The sequence below is a fragment of the Halichoerus grypus genome, chromosome 10, assembly GCF_964656455.1.
Source record: "Halichoerus grypus chromosome 10, mHalGry1.hap1.1, whole genome shotgun sequence".
Classification (NCBI taxonomy): Eukaryota; Metazoa; Chordata; class Mammalia; order Carnivora; family Phocidae; genus Halichoerus; species Halichoerus grypus.
The window spans coordinates 82444810-82452501 of record NC_135721.1 but is presented as its reverse complement, the minus strand read 5'-3'; positions in this window follow the sequence as shown (position 1 = coordinate 82452501).

The window sequence follows — 7692 nt, the reverse complement described above, 5'->3', positions numbered from 1 at the left end:
CCTGGGACTCTTGATCTCTAGGTCAAGTTCAAGCCCCACATTAGGCATAGAGTTTACTACAAAACAAAACAAAACAAAACAAAACAAAACAAAACAAAACAAAAAAGTGAATATAAGCTGTACTTCTGGTAGCTTTAGAAGAGAAAATAACAAAGATGAGCCTATTTGGCCCCTCTTTCCCTTCAGTATGAGAGGCTGAAATGTTTGTCAGCTCTCTGAACATCCTGATAAAATATGGCTGATAGAGATTGGTGTCCGGGGTCCATCAAGGAGGAATGGCTTTTGTAAACATCCAGATTACTGGAGAAATTAAAAGTGAAAAGAAAGTCTATATACTAAAACTTGTGAGATGCAGTTAAAGCACATATTAGAAGAAAATTTATAGCTTTAAATGCATATGTTCAACAGAAAGCCTTTTTTTATTTTTTAACAAGGATCTAAACGTCCACTCCAAGAAGAAGCAAAAGAGCAACAGATTATATCCAATGCATAGGAAAGGAAGTGATAAAGGTAAGAACCGATATTACTGAAATAAAAAATAGACAATAAAGAGTATCAACAAATCCAAAAGTAAGTTTTTTGAAGAGAGTTATAAAATTGATAAACACCTGGCAAAACTGAGTAAGAATATAAGAAAATGACACATAAAATGAATATAGGAATGACAAAATGGGACATCACCACAGAAAGTCCAGACATTATGTATAAGAAGATATTATGCATGAGTTTATGCCAATACATTTGAAAACTGAGAAGGCACCAAAAAAATAAAGAATGTGGATAGTCTTATATCTATTAAAATCAAATTCATATTAGAAAACCTTCCCATGAAGGAAGTCAGAGGCCTAATTGGCTTCACCCATGAAATGTACAAATAAAAAAAGAAGAAATAGCTCTAATATTTTACAAGATCTTCCATAGAATAGAAATATTTTAGATAATTTTCACATTATTTTATGAGAACCAGAAAACTTAGACACTAAAATCTAACAAGAATATCCAATGAAAAGAAAAATCACAGACCAATCCCTCTCAGGAATACCTATGCAAAAATCCCAAAATAGTAGCAAAAATTTCCAACAATATACAAAAGATAACACACCATGATTAAGTTGTGTCTGTCTTAGTAATGTGAGTTAGATTTAGTGTTCAAAAATTAATATAATTCCATTTCAATGGGATGTAAGAGAAAAATGATAATATCAATAAATTTAGACAAATATTAGACAAAATAGGCAACAGAAAAACTTAGCAAACTCAGTATAAAAAGGAATTTTCTTGATTTTATAATGATTATCTACAAACAACTTACAGCAAACATTATATTTAATGGTGAAATGCTGAAAGCTTTTCTTCTCAGGTTAAGAATGGGCTACAGATGTCCTCTACCCTTGTATGTATTCAACATTCTAAAGGAGATCATAGACAGTACAATTGGTAAGAAAAAGAAATAAAATGTAAGGATTAGAAAGACAGAAAAGTATCATTATTTGCTGATGATAGTACTGTGTATAAAATCCAAAGAAATGTACTTGATGCATTCTTAGACTTAATAAATTAATTTGGCAAGACTTCTGTACACTTGGCCACTTTACAAGTGAATTAATTTTTATGTGAGTAAAAAATAGAAAATAAAATTTTATAGAAAGGTAGCTTTACAAAAACATCAAGGAACTTCAAATACCTAAGAGGGAATGTAAATAAAAATGTTAGGCTTCTACACAGAAAAGTATATTTTATTGAAAAAAATTAAAGAACACCTAAATAAATGAAGTTATATAACATGTTTCTGAATTGGATGATCCAACATTAAAAGGAAAATAATGATCTTCATATTGATCTACAGACTAAATGGAATTCCAGTAAAAATTTAAAAATTGATTTTTGTGTGTGTTTGTAAAAATCAAGGCCATTCCAAAATGTATAGGGCAGGAATAGCCATGACAATCTTGAAGAGATGGGAGGACTTATTTTACCAGTTATAAAGACAGATTATATAGCCACAACAATTAATTCAACAGGCTTTGGGTTCAAGGATAGACACATAGACCAACAGAAAAAAATAGAACCCAGAAACAGATACTTGTATATATGAACTCGATTGATGGCAAAGGAAGCACTGTAGTGCAGTGGGTAATAAAGGTTTTGTCCCATAAAGTGGTGCTGAGTTAATTGGTTATCCACACAGAAGAAAATGAATCTTGACCCCCACCTTCCATCACACATGAAAAATCAATTTCAAGTAGATCATAGGTGTAAATGTAAATGGTAAAGCAATATAGCTTCTAGGAGATAACATAAGAAACTAGCTTTATGATCTTGAGGTAGGGGAAGAGTTGTTAAATAGGACACACCAAAATACTAATTTTAAATAATAAACTGGACTACACTAAAATTAAGAACTAATATCTATTAAAAAACCCATTAAGAAAAGACTATCGCATCTCACTTTGGGAGACAGCTTCTGCAATATATATACTAAGCAAAGACCTTATATACAAAAATGTAAAAAGAATGAGGTCTTATCAATAAGAAAAAGACAACCCAATAGGAAAGTAGGCATTTCATAAGTGGGATACCCACATGGCCCACAAACATCTGAAAGTTGCTCAATCTTATTATTTGTAGGGAACCCTGATAAGATGGCCCTACTCACTTGTCCCAGCTTAGGACTGACAACACCAGTGTTGGTCGGGGTACAGAGGAACTAAAACTCTCATATTTTGCTTTTGGGAGAATAAATTGCTACAACTGCTTTGGAAACTGGTAGGATTGATTAAAGCTGAACATATGCATAACGTGTAACCCAACAGAAATATGCAAATAAAATATGTACAAAAATATTTATATTCCTGCATTAATTCTGTTTCTGTGTAACAAGTTATACCCCAAACTTAGCACTTTACAATAATAACACCTATTGTGTCACAGTTTCTGTGGCTCAGGCATCTGTGTGTAGTTTCTCCGGGTGCCCTCATCTCCAGGTCTCTCATGAGGGTCCAGGGCTGTGGTCTCACTGAAGGCTGGACTGGGAGAGACTCTGCTTCTAAGCTCACGATCGGGGTTGTTGGCAGGATTCATTCTTCGTGGGCTATTGGCCAAAGGCCACCCTCATTTCTTGGCCCCATGGGCCCACCAGAGGGAACCTCACAACACAGCGGCGGGCTTTCCTCACCAAGCAAACCAGCAAGCGTAATCAAGGCAAATGACACAGTTCTTTGGGAGGGAAGCATACAGAAATGCTCTCAGGAGGCAGAGATCATCGGGGGCTATCTCAGAGGTGGCTGACCACATCATATTATTCAAAATAGCCAAAACTTAAGAATAAACTGATGGACCAATATATCGTGTTATTGCCATACAGCAGAACACGATCCTGCAAGGAAAACGGATAAATGATTGATGTGCCAACTAACACGAATGACCCTCACAAACGTAACAGAACAAAAGGAGTCAGAGACAGATGAATCCTCTGTATTATCTTTTTATATAATGACTAAAGCTAGCATGGCCACAGCTAACCTATGGTGCTTATCTTTTTGGAAGTGGGGGATGGACTCGTGGCTGGGGGACAGTGTGTGAAGAGACATGGTTAGATGCTTCTAATGTTCCATTTGTTGCCCAGTGTGGTGGTTGTATGTATGTTTTCACTTTGTGTTGATTGCTTGAGCCGCATACACACATGATTCGTCAACTTTCCTACATATATGTTATACTTCAGTAAAATGCTTATTTAAAATCGATTGTATAACACCACCCGTGATTTGTTGTTTGAGGTCTAACACACCACTGCTTCTTACATCTTAATAATTTAGGCTAGGCTTCTCATTGGTGACTAGACTGAAGTAGAATTTCGAGATGCATGCCATAATAGCTTATTACTGGGCTCATTACCCCTTCCCTATCGCTGTTTCCAGAGAACTCCCAAGTGAACAAATGTGTTGTGATTTAAAGCCACCTTGAGATTGTGATGTTTTTAAAAAAGTGTTTTACCCCATATAATTTCTGTGCAACTGCTTTCATAAGAGAAACCCAGAAGAGCCAAAGATGCAAGGGTTTAAATTCTTAGTGAGAATAGTGGATAGGAATCAAGGGGTAATGATCCCAAAAAGAAGGCAGATTTAAGGCTCCAGCTTTAAAAATGTAAAGCCCCAGAGATACTTGGGATCTTTTCTTATCTTTTTTTTTTTTTTTTTGGGTACTTGGGATCTTTAGAGAATTCAGGGCTTCAGGGCTTCAGTAAAAGTGACCTGTGCTCCGAGTGAGTTGAAAGATACAGAGGGATTGTAGTGAACACGTCAGAGATGGTTTCTAAAAAGACAGAGATGAGCAAGACAAATGGAGGCCCCATGCTGTGGACTGATAAATATGTATGGCTGGGAATAAAAATCCCACTTCTGGGCAGTGTTAAAGGCACTGAGGAAAGGCTAAGGCAGCTTTGACCTGACCTCTTTCTTGATGGAGAATAACCAGGGCTTTCCAGAAATGAAAGATGTGGAAAAAAAAACCTTGAGCCTTCGTAATATGGACATGATGTGTGTGAGTAAAATTTCAGTGCCTTTCTTTGGCGTTGGGGCCAGACGAATGGCAGCCGCGTGGACTGAAGCTGTAGAGCCCCAGGGGCAGGATCCAGTCAGATGGCCAACATAAAACATTTGGCCACATGCATTTTTGATATTTTGCAGTGTGGGTGGAAGGGTGCTCTAGAAAGTTCCTCACACTAATGTGTGGCCTTTGTTTGGGGGACTTAATCTAGGGCAACGTATTTCATCACTCTCTTATGGGGCCAGTTAGAGAGACATGTTCCCCGAAATTCTCAGACAGGTGCTTTCACAGCCAGAAGGCCGACACACGGGCCGGGCCATCTTCCTATCAGGAGTTTTGATTTCCATAGGACACATTGCATATCAATAGAGTCATTTACCCTCTACTTATCCACCAGCGTGCATGCAGGTATTTCTCCTCTGCATGACTACTCTGTTGTTCAAGGATATGTGTCCAAGGATCAAGATGCTAGTGTTCTTGAATTGGTATAATATTGAATTAAAAGAATCAATCGGGCGCCTGGGTGGCTCAGTTGGTTAAGCAACTGCCTTCGGCTCAGGTCATGATCCTGGAGTCCCGGGATTGAGTCCTGCATCGGGCTCCCTGCTCAGCAGGGAGTCTGCTTCTCCCTCTGACCCTCCTCCCTCTCATGCTCTCTCTCATTCTCTCTCTCTCAAATAAATAAATAAAATCTAAAAAAAAAAAAAAAGAATCAATCAATGTTACTCACTGTGAAACTTTAGTTAGAACAAGCAATAGAGTTTTCAAGGTCTTTAAGGTATAAAATACTTCTTATACATATTTCATGAGGGAGAAATAGTAAGCAAGCTTAAAATATACTTGGTGAGCAAGGAACATTTTCCTGGCATGCTTTCCCAAGTCTACTTGGTTTGAGGTGTTGCAAAGTAGTGGACTTAATTGTGAGTGGACAGAGACCAGTTAATAATGACCGAGATGTTCCCTGAACCAATAGCTATAGTCTGATTTTATATTAGATCCATTTGAAAGCTACAAACTTGCAGAAGCTTGAGTTTGGAATCCCTAGTAGACTATTTTCTTTGCAGTCCTGGCTGGGACAGTGACTTTTGTTTTATTCATTTATTTATTTATTTATTATTTATTTATTTGCTTTTTATCAGAGGACTTGATCATAAGTTCTGACTGATTCTTTCATGCAGACGTTTACATGGAAGGTGATTTCAAATCCACACACTAACACATGTACACACATCCTCTTCCCTTTCTTCATGTCTTTTTGATTTCCCTATGTGTTAAAAGTCCAAAGCACTCAGAAAGAAGCCTGTTCTTGCTTGCTAAGAAGGTGATATTTCAGCTCCACTTCTCCTTATCAATGAGTCTCTCTTTCAACATTTGAAGATGGATACAAATGAAAATGACCAGTTTTAGTTTGGCTATATCTCATGGGAAGTAATTCTCATTAGTGAAGATCTGAATGCTGCCTACAAGCATACATGAGGTGCCTCGTATCCAATCCACATCGCTAGGCACCGGGGGGGGGGGCACGGAAAAACACAAACTGTGGCTCTTGTGCTCAAGGATCATCAAAAACATGCACACATATATCAAACTAAAATACAAGGCCATGTGCACGGGGCAACACACAAGGTGAAGAGGAGATAAGAGTCTTATCAATGTGCAGGTGAAGAAAGTCCCTTACAATGTGGTGCAGAGGGAAAGTTTCGTAGCAGAATAGCTTAATAATGGAATAGTGATGGATAGGATTTGGATATGCAGAGAGAAGACGTGACCTTCAGGTATCTCAGTGGATGTCTAACCATCTTTCTAGATGACTCATCATATCCAGTAGAGAGTTTCTTTAAATGCAACTTCTCTTTCATACTGAATTCTCCTTTTATAGATGGGGAAACTGAGGCACAGAGAAGGTAAGGCACTTGGTGGAGTTCACAAAGCTGCTAAGTGTGAGAGCAAAGACTTAAACTCAGACATTCTGGCTCTAGAATCTATGTTCTGACACATTATCTTACCTGTTCAATCATTCATTCAAATAGGTTCTCCACTGTGTATAAGCTATTATACTAGATACTGAGGATCAGATAGTTAAAAGGTCATAGATTTCTTCCTCAAGGTGTGAAGAATCTAGTGGGAGAGACAGATAAGTAAACACGGAATTGCAAGACAGAATGGCAAAGGCAAGAAAAGTTCTATAAGATCACCAAGAAGGATCTCAGGGAGATTCTCCTGGGAGATCAGGAACATGTGCAGAAGGAGGATCTGCTTGGAAGGTGAGGAGGTATTAGCTAATGAAATGGAACAGGCATTATGGGTAGGAATGACCCCAAGGCAAAGTCAGTCTAAGGACAGAAAGTAGCTCCTGGAGTGTGAGGTTGTTGGTTAAGGAGAAGCATGAGGCTGGAGCCAACTCATAGCATGATCCTGCAGACCTTCATCCTCTGAGTTAAGAAGCTGGAGCTTCATCCTGAGGATAAGGGGAGGCTAGTACAAGCCACCTTCTAGCTGAGGTCTGAATGGATGAAAGAGTGGAGAGTCTAGGCAGAGAGACCACTTGGGGTCATTTATCAGAACTGTGGTCTGATCTCTGAGTCAGAAAGGGGCAGTGGGAATGGGGAGAAGCAGAAGGCTTTTGGAAATATCATATTAAGAAGTGAAAGCCAGTGGGGAACTGATGAGTGATTGTGTGGGGCCAACGTAAGGGAAGGGGGAAGAATAACAATGACCTCCAACTTTCTGTCTTGCGTAAGTAGGTAACAAGTGGTGACATTCATGCATCGGGGCACACAAAGGGAGACATGGCATGGAGTAGGAAAGGAGTCAAATTAAGGAGCTTGAAAAGGCTCCAAAAATGCACCAATCTTTGTGTGTGCTTCTGGCATGTACCTGGATTAAATTCACAGCCCTGCCACCACCTAACCCACTGAGCCAAGTAAAGTCCATAAGCCTAGTCTGTCTCTGGTCCTGAGCACACTCATCCATCATCCAGCCACATGATCACACAATGGCCCAGAAGTGCCTGGCTTCTTGACAGCTTCCATCATGGCAGATAGTGCTGCTGGTCTGTGCAGACGGTCAAAGACAAAGGGAGTACTCACCCTTTCCCACAGGTCTCAGTGTCCTTGGGGGTGGTGTGAGAGGCGGAGGCCCCATGCA